The sequence below is a fragment of the Aphis gossypii genome, chromosome 2 (genome assembly GCF_020184175.1).
Source record: "Aphis gossypii isolate Hap1 chromosome 2, ASM2018417v2, whole genome shotgun sequence".
Classification (NCBI taxonomy): Eukaryota; Metazoa; Arthropoda; class Insecta; order Hemiptera; family Aphididae; genus Aphis; species Aphis gossypii.
In genome coordinates, this window is record NC_065531.1 from 34,717,758 (window position 1) to 34,733,913 (window position 16,156).

General features: G+C 23.9%; 1 protein-coding gene across 7 annotated transcripts in view; it reads left to right on the forward strand.

The window, feature by feature from the left end:
* The window catches only part of LOC114122836 (neuronal acetylcholine receptor subunit alpha-7), a 73,562-nt gene that overhangs the window by 13,004 nt on the left and 44,402 nt on the right, over window positions 1-16,156 (forward strand). The window lies entirely within an intron of this gene.

Below are 16,156 nucleotides of genomic sequence, written 5' to 3' on the forward strand. Positions count from 1 at the left end.
ACTTAAATTCATTGTAAATTTTATTTTACGTGTAACTACGTCTAAGTTTTTAGCACAATTTAAAATGTTCTCAAAATATCTATAAAACCAAAATCAAGTATCGTTATTTTCTTAAGTAATTTATAGACGTGATGAATAAATCAGTTAAATTATAAGATAATTAAATGCATAATTCACTAGCTATCTAAATATTTTTTTTATTTCTTTAATTTGATTTTTAAATAAGTTAAATAAGTTATTAAGGTAGGTATTACGTTTCTAACGAACTTTTACAACCATCACTAACAGATTATAAACTGTCTATGGCATAGAATCTTAAGTTTTTCCTGAAAAAGTTTCTAAGGAAAAAAATTTTTATAACTTAACATTTTTATATTTTATTTACCTTTTTAACACATAAATTATAAAAATTATTTACTAGTTAATGACTTTTTAATTTGATGTTAATAGGTTTCATTTCTGAATAAAATAAAGTGTAGTTATGTTTATAACAATTAATCATTATACGTATTACGTTATTAAATAGTTTTTAAATACTAATATTTATGTACATTATTTTTAAATATTCATTTCAAATAAATATTAATCGATAAACTACTATCTAATAATATTTTTAGTTATTTATTCAAAAATATAATGGGGTTATTGATTAGGTTTGTGTGAGTCCCATGAATTTACAATTCACAATATTAGACTTAATATTCGTATTAATATGATTTATATTTTAAATTTTTTACAAATTTAGAATTTTATGATGAAACTAATTAAAACATTCAATATAGGTAAAAATAATTAATATAAAGATACTAATAGTATAATAGGTAACTAATAAGATACATTAAGTAGTAACTAGATTAAATGTTCACTGCAATATTTTAAGTTTAAGTTTTTTTTTTAACTTTTAAAGGATGTTATCATTTTGATGTATAATAGTAATCTAATTAGAATAAAACATCTTTACATGGTATAATATTAAATTTTGAACTTACTATAGCATAAACTTTAATTTTATTATCTTATTAAGTTTAACTTCATTTTACTAAATCCCTAAATCAATGTTTTTTCTTCATTGTTTTAAATTACTGCAATCAAGTAAAAAACATATTCTAAAAACCAATTAATTGTAAATACTTTAATTAGTTTAGTCTAGTAAACTAGTAAAATTTGATGCATTTATAATACAATACATTTGTGTACAACTATCATCAGTTGAATTTTCATAATAAAATCAAACTTGAATACTTGTAAATGTCCTTATACTTGGCATACGGAGTGCAAATTGATTGAAAAAAAATTACAAATATTATCAATCGTGTAAACTTAATCAACATTTTTTCAAAGTCCAATTTCAATTAAAAAGGTTCATTTTTGTCTATTTTACATGAAATAAATGAAATAATTTTATCATACATTAATAACCCATATATTCACAATATTTTCTTAGAAAATTGTAACCAAATTAAAATAAAAATCATTTTGTAACCAAATAAATACTCAAACTATAACAGTTATTGATGTTAAACTTGCATAAGTACTTTCTCATTACAAAACTAACTCGTAACTTTTTTATATTAACAAAAAGCATATTTATCATTTATATTTTATAGTAATTATTAAAAACTATTTCTTGATTACCATAAACTGTTGATATGTATCCAATAATATATCTATATCAACTAATTCATTTCAAAGTAGATTTTATCAATCATTCCAGTAAAAAAATCAACAGATACGTTTATTATGGAACTTGTGTCAATTTAGCTACAAATGATTGGTATGCTGACATGATATATATGTTATTCATGAAAAATATAAAAGCCCAGAGTATTGTCTGTATCTTTTATTCTTCAAATAGTACAATACAAGGAAAAAATATATCTATTATTAAAGCCATTTACCAGTTTTTTTTTTTTTTTTATCAAAAACATCCAGGATTTCAGGCTTTAGTCCTTCAAATAATAAAAAAAAAAAAGTATTTCAGATATAATTTAAAAAAAAACATTGGTTTAAACACAATCAAAAGTAAAATTTTAAATTATAAAAATCAATAAATTTCATTATAAAAGATAAAATTTAAATTATCTCGTATTTTTTTTTTTTACAACTAGTTTAATGGTAGCATTAAACTTAAGTCCATTTTAATCAAATTCATTACTTAAATGATTTTCTATTAATATTTCTTGTAATTCATTATTTGTGCATAGGTATTTTTTTTTTTTTTTTTTACTGAAAATTAATAAGTATCTAGAGTAAATTATTAAACTTCGCCATTATATTCAACTAGAATATTTACAAAAAAATAAAAATAATAACTGCACGACAGTGTGTGTATAGTATATCGAAGTAGAAGTTGGCCATTTAAACTGTGTAAATTTGTTATACGACATAACTAATTTTCTATAATACATCAATCAACTCTTAGTTAACTCCAAAACATCAAAAATATTGTGTATAATGTGCTTTCGTAAAAATCATCAAAATTTTACGTTTAGAAATTAAGTTATAAATGAAAAAGTGCGAACTGTTTCATAGAAATTTATATTAAATTCAGAATCATGGCAGTTATTTCTAGCGTCGTTGTTGCCATAGATAATAATTCTTTATTATTATTATTTTCATTTATGATAAAAATTAGTGATATCACAACAAAAACCCTTCGTAAACTACGTTTAAAAATGACTAAGTAAAAAAAAATATTAGATCTTTGAGCACTATAAAGATGCAATAATATGAAAAAACGCTTAGTATATTGAATTTAAGTAAATTATTTGGTTTCAATTATTTATTTACTTGACGAGAAATTATTTCTTAAAAGAAACAAAGTGTGATGAACAAAATAATTAAATGGTGAAGGACTATTAAAATGAAACTTATTATTATTTAAAAATATCATTATTAATATTTATATACTCCTCTCAATAATTCTTCGACAAGTAAATAAATAATTGAAACAAAATGAGTTTACTTAAATTCAATATACTTAGCATTTTTTTCATGATATCATATCTTTATTATGCTTAAAGATTTAATATTTTTTTTTTACTTAACCATTTTTACACGTAATTTACAAAGGGTTTTTGTTGTGATAATTAATGTATATTTATATCAAATTTAAAATTAATTGAATACATATAATAAAATGTGTAGGTAATAAAATATTGTAAAATATAATATAAAAATATTATTCTTAATATTGATTTCGTTATTTTAGACTAAAGCCTTAAGATAATTTATTAATTTCTTTTTGAATTATTAAACTTATATTAAAGTTATTCATGAAATTATAACTATTCACCGTCATATAATTTTTTAACGGGTAAAAAATGCTGGCTAATGCCAATTTTATTACCTTTGAATTAAACAAGGTTGATTTTGTATTGTTAAAAAAAAAACTAATTTTCAGTAAACGGGCAATATAACTTATAGAAATTATTATATTTTATTGATATCATTTATACTTCAAACAACAAATGAGTCATTTGTTTCCATAAAATCCTGAACAAAAAAAAAAATAACAAATAGAGCCGTTTAGTTGATTGTCATTTAAAATTATTATGCCTGACATCATTATTTACTGCGTGATGATATGTGACATGTTTGACGGATTAACTATACTTTAGTACAATAGTATCAGCTGAATGGATAACGATACCAAAGAAAAATATCTGAGGTATATCACAAGAAATATATCATGTTGGCAGACAATTTTACAAACATTTGTTACCTACTTCAATGTTAACATAAATGTTGGTAGGTACATCAATAATTTGTATTTTTACATAAAGTTTTTATCATAATATATAAACAATATCATATATTTAGTATTTATTATTGTTCAAGTTGGTACTCGTAAATATTAATTGCTTAAAATATGAATAATTTTAGTTTATAAAATTATATTATCCAGTTTAAATTGAAATATGTATAATATTTTTGTTATTATACCATATTTTAAAAGAATGCAACGACTAATTATAAACATGTTAAGTTCCTAGACTTCAGTAAAATATAGGTATTTGAATTAATGAAATACTTTAGAAACTATCCTCGTAAAAGCCTAATGAAAAAAGTTTTACCCAAATATCCTAGAAATGTTTGTACTATCTCAAATCTTTTTAAAATATTTAGTACTTAGTAAGTATTAATAAATAACTACGTTCATGCTTAATAGTTTTTTTTTTTTTCTATTAAATTTAATATTAAATAAAATACAATTTGTTCTATAAAAAATCATTTCCATACAACTTGGTTCAATTTATAAGACACAATACTTACTTCTTTACCAAAATAGTATTGGTTATATTAAAACTACTCTTAAACCTCTATTAATGAATACATCTCAACATTGGACACTTTAAATTCCCCGACAAAAATGTAAGTAAATAATAGGGATAAAAACCTTTTAATAGTGGACACTTAACACTCCTAATAGTGGAGGTGGACATAAAAAATTGTTACAAAAATTAAAAAATACCTCTCATAATTGGACACAATACACAATAATGTTTATGTAATAAAAATACTATATTAATTATCTAAAAAGTTTATTTCGTTCATATTTTATCTTATCTCAATAGATAAAAGATAACACATTTTTTTAATTGTACATAACATTTAACATTTAAATTTATATACCCTCTTTTTAATACATACATACACACACACATAATATCATAATAAATAATAAATTTAAATTTAAGTTAAAATTTACTATATTATATATAGTTATACAGTATATAATAAATACCTACATTTATATTATAGCTAATACCAATTTTAATGTTATGTATGCCTACCCTAATCTAATTTAACCTTTTGTATGTGCTTTGTAATTTTTTTCTGATAGCACCTCCCTATAGTAGAAATTCACTAATTCCTCGCAAATGGCCTGTCCACTCAAAACTCAAATATATTTATTTTCCTGGTATTGCGTAGATAACTTATTCTCTTTGGATAAAATATAAAAACTTAAACTATGTATTTTTATACCATAAATATCACTTAGATTAATTGTCAAATATTACATAATTTCATATACCGATAACATGTTATTGTAGGTAAATATAAAAGTGTATACATAATAATAAATACAACACAATTACATAATTATACTTCTAAACAACTTTTCTAAACAAAAAAAAAAAATTATAGCGACCTTCAATATCCCATTGTATCGAGACAAAAACGAAATGTTTTTAATATATAATAATATATTATGTACTGTAAGTAACCGGGAACGAATTTATAATCAAAAAGATTTTATTTAAAGTGTATTGGATTTTCCAATTTAACCATTCTATCGTCATTGGTCTTGATAGGACTTTAATCACATTTTATCGTAATATGTTCCACGTGGCATTTAAATAGCAATGATCGTTGTTAATCCGATAGGCTTTCAAATTCATCGCACTGTCATTATCAATCGTCTTCTACTTGGCAGTAGTCTCCTTTGAATCCAACCAATTACTTCACATACGATTATATCTGACAGTAACAGACATCCTTCAGGGTATTTCGTAATGTGAAAAATGAACGTTGCAAATACTGTAAGCAATAAAAATCAAAATGAATCTGTTGAGATCAGTACAGAATCAAAAAAAAAAAAAATGTTTTTATTCATTTTATTCACGCCTACTTATACATTTTTTTTCTTTTTAAGAACTTTCAACAAGAAGTTGTTATAGCTAAAAATTGCAGATTAAAATTATACCGAAATTGAATAATTATATAAAAAAGATAAATTATATCATTTTATATTATTTGGCTTTTATTAATTATAAAATAATTTGAGTATTAGATACAGTATTGACGATAAATTTGATAATAAGTAGATCGAGGATGTTAGGTTAGAAAGGAATTTTTATAACACTAATTCAATGTTTGAATTTCGGCTAAGCTATTAGGTTCAAGGTTAAAAGTAATAGAAGCATATTGCATTGAACGTGAATTGGAGAAGGGCTCAAAGGGCTCAAAAAATATTTTTTTAGGATTAGGGTTATTTTTTTTGTGACTGTTAAAATATTAAAATATTACTGTGCATTACTAATTATTTTAATACCAACTATAAACGCCGCATGTTGACGATTTTATCGAAAAGATATTTCCTTACGTTTAAAAAAAACTTACTTGTTTTTTTTTTATTTATATTTTATCGCAACAACATTTTATGATGTGTATAATCATATTTTTGCTACCCATTCTTCATTTATCAACGTTATCCTCCAACGTGATTATGTGAGGTTTAAAAAGCTTTTTAATATTCTTTTATCTAGCTTTCAGACAGTATCATGTTCAGATAACTCGCTTCATACGATACTCAGTACTCCAGTATAATCATCAGATTCGCTCGATCGAATATTCTTATTTTTATTAATGAATTGAACACAAATAATTATAATAAATGTTTATGGAAAGATACAAAAAAAAATTACGTTTTATATTTATGCTTAAATATGCAAATTAAATTTTTTTTTATAAAATAACATTCACAAGGTATTTGTGAGATAATATTATTTATCATAAAAATATTTGATTGTACTATACCATTTGTTATATGGGGTAATTTTTATTTTCATTGTACTTTTTCTCATCTATAATTTTTAATGGTTTTAGAAACATACTAATCATACAGTGGCAAAGTATTGAGAAATACAGTATTAACTAACTTCAAATTAATTTTTTTATGGCTAAACTCTTCACATGTTTCTTATCAAAGAAACTGAGTGAGATTTTTTTCTGTTGTGTAGTATAAATATTTAAAACTTTCGCCTTACTCTTCAGTTTACTACTCATGTATAGAAAACAAGAGTAAACTCTTTTCACTTTTATATTATTTCTTGCAGATGATATGCTTGATATAGAAGCACACTAACTGAAGCATACATTTATAATTCATAGAGTTATAAAAACAGCTTTGCCTGAGCCCATAAGAAATTAATAGGTATACATATTAATGTGTTTTTTTTTTTTTTTTTTTTTAACACTGAATCAAAACTACAAAAAAAATGCTATATTATATTTTAACGTTTAAATTATAAAATAAAACCTATTATTGTTTTAAAATAAAAATATATGATAGACACTAATAATTTATTTATTTATTTATTAACACCTGAATATAAAGTATGTATAGTTCAAATATAGATACTAAAACGTAAGGATTAGAAATTCTAAATAGTTTATCAAAATTGCTCTCTAAAGGAAAAATAGAATTGTAACTTAGATGAATGCAATCTAATAATCTATAAAATGAAAAATGGTTTTAGGCTACCTATTTTATAAAGTCAACTATGCTGTATTTTATCTATTTGATTTTAAAGAAAAAGCTGATATCAGGATTTTCTAGAAATCATTTAGATTGAATAATGGTACCCTTATTTATGAAATAATATATATAGATGTTATTTTTTTACCATAAAGGAATAGTTTGTTTATGCATGCTAGTGTGAATTCGAGTACCATCTCAAAAAATTATTTTACTAAACACAAAAAATATTTATATTATTGTTGTGTGAACGAAGGATAGAATTTATTTTACATTTTCCAGATTTATTTCCATTATAATAACGTAAAAACTACAAAAATCAATATTGTATGCCAAAAATCCGGCGTAGATATATTGTTTCATATTTTATGCTAAAATATAGTTTATATTTACATTTAGGTGCCCATTATCTTAGTGCGCTAGTAGTTTCTATTAAAATAGATTATACTAAAAATGCATGAATAATAACAATAAAACGTAAGAGATACCTTTTTGGAAAATGGAATATTATTATATTTAACTATATATACGATCTTTAATCACATCTAAATGGAAATAAAATGCACCAGCGCGGTATAGGTCGGTGAAAATTGAAAGAGAGATATTTATTGCTCCTCTTTGTGTACACACAATATGGCTAATATTGAATAGCAGCAGCAAGCACACTGCCATCAGGAGCATCTCATCCATCCGGCTTTTGTTATTGATTTTCTCTTTTCCTGTTTTTTGAGCGAAAGAAGCACGGTGGCAGCACCGGCAACGGCTACGGATGGGTGGGCGTCAAGCGCGGGTGGTCGAGGCAAAGGCGGCGGCGTATCTGCTAGTTGTATATTTTTTATATATATATATATATATATACACACACATTGGGGTAGGGAAGTATACCTTAATGTCGCGAGTTTAATGTGAAAAGGAACGATGCGGGTGGATTTTTAATTAAGACTCGTAATACGTTTTATGCATTATGAAGGGTTAAACTTATTAAATGAGAAACTCGGTACCCATGTTCATTGCGGCATAAAACCGAAAGAAGAAAAAATAAAAAGTATAGAAAGAACCTAGTTGGCAGTAGGAGAGTGGCGTAGTGGCATACACCGCGTGGCATAGAGGCAGTTATACCTACCTACATTGTAGGAATAAGTGGAAAACGAAAAAAAAATTAACGCAGTCCCACCGTATAATATTATACAGTATATACACCGAACTTCACCTATGGAATGCTGCGTTTAATATTATGTGTGCGCTAGTCTGAAGTAATAATGTATTATAATAATAATACGTACGAATACGTTTTTGTACGAGTATTCTACATCACTAACACCGTTGTACGGATATGCCGCGTAATTTATAACAACTTCACGACTGCAGTACCTAACCCTGTCGGCCGTCATCGCTGCCACCACCACGTTGATCGTTTAGATTCGTTGCACTCACGAACAGAGTTTGGAGTTATTAAATATAAATTTCTTACTATTTTTAAAATATTTCAAGTATCCATTTATTATAGATCTAATAACTTTATTGAGCTCAAGGACGCCGTATTTCCCCTAAAACCCACTACCGGTGACTTTGGCCACGATTTTACTGGATCGTAAAATTTTTACTTTATAGGTACTTTATTTTATACAGGTATATATAGAGTACAATAAGAAGTAAAAACCATTTATTTTTGTAATAAATAATATAAATAACTCATTTTTATATCGTATATAATGTTGTATTACAAAACTATTTATGATATAATCATATCAATTGTTAAAATTTAATACGAGATTCCTCAAAAATTGTTCTTACATTAATTTCAAGACATCAAAAGACAAAAATACATTCAACTTTATACATTAAGAAATTATTCATAAGACAATTAATACAACATAATTTAAGCTATCTTAATTTCCATTTTCCTTCATTTAGAACCGTTTTTTGTAAACAATTATTTACCATTGAATTCAAATAAATGAACACAAGTAACACAACCTACTCAATTATGAGGTATACTCAAAATCCACTACTACAATAAATTCTCATCTTCTTTTTTTTATGATAACATTGATAACTAATAACAAAAAATATATATTTACTCAGTAATTAGTATACACTATACACATTTATATATCAATTGTGGGTAGCATTTTTATGGCTCCAAGAAATCGAAAATCCGTAATCCTAAATACATTTCTGATTAAGTTGTAGTCTATAAATAAACGCAATAATACGATATTTATTGCGATTTGTGACATAAATCAGTTATTGCAATATCCACATGTTTAAATTTTTATATACATTCATTTAAAGCATTTAGTGTAATCTTAGACTATTATACCTAACTAGATATTATAATAAAATATAGTGAATGGAGTTTGGACGTCAAATCATATAAAAATTACTACTTGTTTTAAATTTATAATATCATCATCTTTAAAAGATAAATAAAGATGAATGCTCACAATATGTTAATGTATTATTATAATGAGGTATTGTAACGATATTCTTGCTATCCTGTCATCACGTAGTTATGCAATTTTTTTAATAAACTTTTAAAATGTGATAGCTTTCATCAATATTAACGAGTAGTTTCAAATTCAACGATTCTACTCCCAAATACTCATACAGAGATATTACTAAAGATCGATTATATTCAGTATCCCAACTTTATCTTGATAGTTGGTTTTGAATAACTTATAGATGATCAAAAATAAACGTAGCTTAAATTTAAAATAATTCTTTCTATGTACGTATTTTATGTTGTAACATGTTACAATTGCTTTTATTTGTATAACTTATAATTGGTAACTCTTAATTGTACACTCAATGGCCATGTTATCGCGGGTCTTTAAAAAAAAAATTCTACATTTTTGTAACTTTAAAAATTGTATGCATTTCATAATTTTATAGTAGGTATATAATAATTACGCTGCTATACATTATCAGTGGTAACGTATTAGGTTTAGTAGTAATATATTTACACCGAATTATATGTCATAAAACTATTATTAATATAAATATCGCTATTAAATAATAACTGTTTTTAGCGACCTATATTTGTTTGAACATGGATATTGTAAAATTCGATAATTTATATGGTAGGTATAACTTTTTTTCTCATAAAAAATTTCATTTATTATGACTTACGCCATTAAACAAGATATTATATTATATGTTTGATGTGATATCAATTTAACACAATTCAAATCGTTTGTATTGATTAGAACGTAGTGTTTATTAGGTCAGTGAAACAATATCAGATTTTAAGTGAAATATTTAATCTGATAATCCAGAAATATCGTTAATTCTGTTTAATAACATCATTCAATATTTTAATATTCAATTCCTTTACATTAATAATATAATACAATTAATATAAATTTAAGTATATTAATAATATTTTTATATTAAAATTATTATGGACAGATTTTAAGGTAGGTAATATGGTAACTACTCTCTCCTATAATCAAACATCAAATGTGTGTACAAATATTATTAAATGCCACACACCTATAAATTTACTAATGACAGCGCACAGTATAAATTAATTATACTATAATGTGTGACCATATGCATTTTAAATAAGCGAGTAGGATCTTATTAAATATAATACTTAGGTCGGTTCAAAAGTGGGTTAATAAATATGATAGTTTAACTACTATTAAGTATAAAGTATCTATAATACAAGTTAGTACTAATGTCAGTCAGTTAGTAAAATGGATTAAAAACGATGATTACAAATCTATTAGTATGTGATAAGTACTAAACTTTTCTTATGGATAAGACTAAATTTGGTAAATGATGCGTTTTAATTATTAAACCCAATATGAACAGTTCTTGGATCCATTACTGAACACTATGATCATATAAAATTAATGTTTAAGAATACATATTATGAAAAATGTGTTATTTAAATAAATAATAATACTATTTAACAAAATGTAAAAAAAAAAGATTAAATTAAATTAACAAGGAGTTGTTAAAATAATATATTATAATTTTTGAACAAAATAATAATAGATTAATAACTGTTTAATTTTTTTTTTTTTTTTGTCTCATGTTTAGGATAAATTATTATTTGTTTTGATTATTTTCATAATATTTTTTTCCCGATTAATTCATCACAACGAAAGTCAATCATATTCTCTCAAGGGGCTTGATAGGATCGGGGTGAAAGTTTCAAATATTCGATAACCTCTTTGGATATACACCTACCTCGTTGAATATCGTTATTTGTAAGCGGCATTTTAGTGTGCATAATGGAAAACTACGTTTAACCACAGCCACTGCTGTCTTCGAAGGCAATAGAGTGGGATGAGTGCGTGGGAGCACGAAGTAGGCAATAGCAGCGACGGTGACGGCTGACAAGATTGATGGCATGGACCCATCATTACCGTAATGCGTTCTTCCGGATCGATTGGATGTGAACTTTTTATTTACTATTATTATCATATGGCTGGACGAACGAGCAATAAGGAATACGTAAAGCAGTAATAGACAATTATTTATGTAAATAAGTTTTGATCGAAAAACAAAAAAATTCAACTACATTGCTATTGCATTTATTTATTTTTTTTTTTTTTGGTTATCATACTAAATTTTTTAAGTAGGTTTCATCTTTCTATGTTAAGATATTATGATGGTTTTAAAGATTCCTACAGATTTCCACCAAATAGTACATTGTGCGGTTGACCATACAAATAGGTACAACTAGTCATTGTAAATAGATTATATATTTTTGGCCTTACAAAAGTCTTAAATAAACAGATAAAAAAAGCGAAGGAAAGCAGAAAATACTTATTGGGTATATGAGGAATGATGAAAAAAATAGTTCAATTTAAAGGTAGAAATTCAGTTTTACACCCAAACGAGAAAATGACGCGCACGCTTTAAACGGGACTAGCACTGTCGTCACTACAACTCTTGTGTTTACCTAGTGGATATAAAGGAAAAGGTTGAAAAAATACACATTCGTATAGGAAAAAGGAGTTGACCAAGTAGAAAGAATATATACAATATAAGAGCAGAAAAGTAGGAAAGGTAAGAAGGGATTGAATTCTGAGAGGATATTTGGACAATCTTAATGCCCTCTTATCCTCTTGATCGCTTCTATATTGATATACCAATGGTCAACAAAAATAATGAAATAAAAGTCATTTCGTCGTTTTCTCACAGGCACTGTTTTCATTTATTTATAGTATGATACTCTCTTTATGAAATCTACTAAAATCAATCCATTAATAAAGTTACTAATATTATCAATAGGTACAAAAACAAATTTCTGTACATACTTAACCAACTAATCTTCTTATTTTTTAAGCTACTCCATATGAGTTAAATCCTACTATATTCAAAGTTAGGTTAGGTTTTTTTTTTTAATATTTCAAATTCAAAAACATCTGAAAAATTATTAAATTAATTTTTAATTCAATAATTCATTGTTGAAAGTAACAATATTTTTAATTGTATACAAATAATCTATATAATATAAATTTTTGTGTAAATAACTCCCATTACAACTCTTTTTACTTTGTAGATAATTCAAAGTTTAATAAAAATAACATTAGCAACAATATATATTGTTTTATTTATTATATAAACACTATGAAAGAATCTTATCGTTTTATATAAATTATCGATCCAATACGACTAATATATTATCATTTATAACTTATATACCATGTCATAAAATGAAAAAAAATAAAATGTTTAAAATAAGTACCTATTCTAAACTCTTAGCAATTTGTCAATAAACTAAGTATTATTTCCTTTTATATTATAATAAATGTTCTTTTTGTTTGAAATTTTAATCCTAAAAGACAGTTTTTCGAATGACAATCATGGGATTTTGTATCATTTATAACTTTGGGAAACGTCCTTTTAAAGCCCTCATTGTAATGAATCAGTTTTTATTCATTTGAATATAAGCATTAGTTATTTTAAACACTTGTTCAACAGATTTTTTATGTAATTTATTTTCTGTTGTATTAGTGAATGACTATAAAACGAATTTCATTAAAACGTTATAAAATCGGTGAAAAATATAAAACGAAATACGCTAATAAAATCCTTTTAAAGTTAAATATAATGATAAACTATAAAATTCGCAATAAAAAACAAAACCAATTTGTCCCTACGCGAAAAGAATCAAAATAAATATCTACGTTTTCTAGATGATAAAATTGTTTTTAATCAATATGTACAACATTCATCATAATTAGATTTTTATTTATTATAAAATTATTTTGAATAGTTCTACACATGTAATATTATAAAAGGTTATATATTATTATTATTTAAAATTATATTTTTATTGTAATTTATAAATTAACATTTTAAATGGGAATTTTTTCGGTAATCAATATATTTAAATTATCTAGTGTATTCTATGAAATAAAAAGAGTTGAAAAAATTGAAATCTACGTTTTAGAAAATTCAAGTTATAAATAATTCCAAAATTAGATATTTTACCTGTCCTGAACTTTGGCTCAATAATTTTGTCCATGCTGAATAATCGGCTACGGGTATATTTATTTTATATTGACCTATAAAAAAAGGTTTCCACAGCCACCCATGTATAATTCAAGCTCCTTATGTTTTTCTTTGGAACGGACGCATAAAATGGAAAGATGAAACAAAATAATAATAACAATACAAAATCCAAATATATATATTATATATATACGCATTACACATACCTGTATAGAAATTGACGTCGTAAAATGAAAAACAATTCCTTTTCTACGGTATTCAAATTTCACTGGGGACAAAATACGCATAGCAAAAGAAGACGATTACATTTACCGAAAAATAAAATCTAACGATTGCCATGGCGTTCGTTAGGAGGGGAAAAAGCCAATTTAAACAAACCCAATATTGGAAATGAACATTTGTTATATGTGTTTTATCCAACAGACAATCCTATTTAAATGGTTATACTTAGTATATTTTTGGAGAGTTAAAGTAAAATGACGATATTATACCCAGTATGAATTATTTAAACCCAACTAAAATTGAGTGTATATTTTTGGTATGAATCACGAAAAATTCATAAGATAAAATAATTTGTGTAATACATTCTACTTTCTAAGTAAATATAAATATACATTTAAATATATATACTTAACTCCCCTTGTGTTTAGATTAAAATAAATATAATATATTATGAAGTAACATAAATTAAAATAAATCAAATAATTGTTTATCATTTTTAATATACAATTAATATGAAATAAGTAATGTATATGTGTTAATTTTAAAAAAAATAAATAATATTTTTTTTTTTTTTAAATTACATCAAATAATTTTAAAAATATGTTTTTTGAATGAATAATTTAAATTGTATTATAGTTGTCTATAGTCGACGATATAAAAATAAATTCAAAAATATAACTACACAATTAAAAAGGTACATTTTTCAGCCATAATTAATTTAAATTAAGGTACCTATACTTATTTTTTCCGTATAATATTAATCTTGTACATAGGAAAATAGACCATACATTTTAATTAATTTTGATGATACAAGTTATATTATCAATAATTTGTTTAAATTTTTTAATTTGTTAAAGTAAAGTTTAAATTCTTAAAAAAATATAAAGCTGTATTTTACATCACTTATTTAAATATATTTAATGTATCATTCCATAAAACTAAATATTTAAATAATCCCATTGATAAATAGCTAAAAAATAAAATAAAACCGTGATGGATACAATAATTATTTTAATTTGAATTGACTACAATGATTAAGTTAGATACTTTTCTCTTGTATCAATAACTAAAAGTTACTTGATTATAAACCAGAAACTTATTAAATTACTTATTATGAACTAATAGCTATGATTAATATACATTATACACCAAATATGAAATCAATAATATATATAGTAATACTGTATAAAATTATGGATAAATTTCAAACTATTAGTTGGAGAAAGTTTTACAAATTAGCAGTTCACAACTTAATCTTCCCTAGAAGAAAAAATAGTCTTATTTTAAATACCTTTAAACTTGTTATAGTTTTTTTGTTTTGTTACATCTGCTTTGCATTTTAATTAATAAAGTTTTAAACTTAGTTCGACAGTTTTTTTGTTTTCACTTAAAAATATTATCGGACACACTTTTTAATATTTATTACACATTTAAAGTATAATATTTTACAGTTAAGCAAATCAGTCAATTTTATTATCTTCACTTTTTTATAATTTTGTCCAAAATTATAATAAAGTCATCACATAGATTTTCCAATGTTCAATAGACAATAAAACTATAAATATCTCAATTAAAATTGTGGCCTGTTATGAATTATTTTATTTTACCTTAGAGACGATTTATGTATTCATATTATTTTTAAAATACTTATGTGACCACTCCACAGTCTTATAAAAAAATATAAATAATAAAAAGTTGTTTAAGTCATTATAAATATGTTAGCAATCATTTCGTTAATATAAGGTTATAAAAATGGTAATAAAAATCTAAAGTTCGTAAAAAACAAAATTATTGATAACAAATAAAATATAACAGTTAAAAGTTAAAAAGAGTTTGTGAGAAAATGATGTACATTTTTATCATCACAAATTATCAAAAATATGAGATATAGATATAGAAATATAAAAATAAAATAAATTATAAATGATTTCAATTAAATCATATTATTGAATATTAATTATAAAACTATAAAATATAATATAATGCATAATAAAATGAGTCGCTTTAGTATTAAATTTAAATTTTGTAACCTTCATAGAAAAAAAATTGTTTTTGTATTTTAAATAAAGTACTATCTTTTAATCTTTTTTTCATATCATCTCATTTTTCTACCATACAAATCACAAAATCGTTTTGTGTGCTGAACTGTTCAGTAATACAACAAACACCTGTATGATTTAATATTTGAGACAA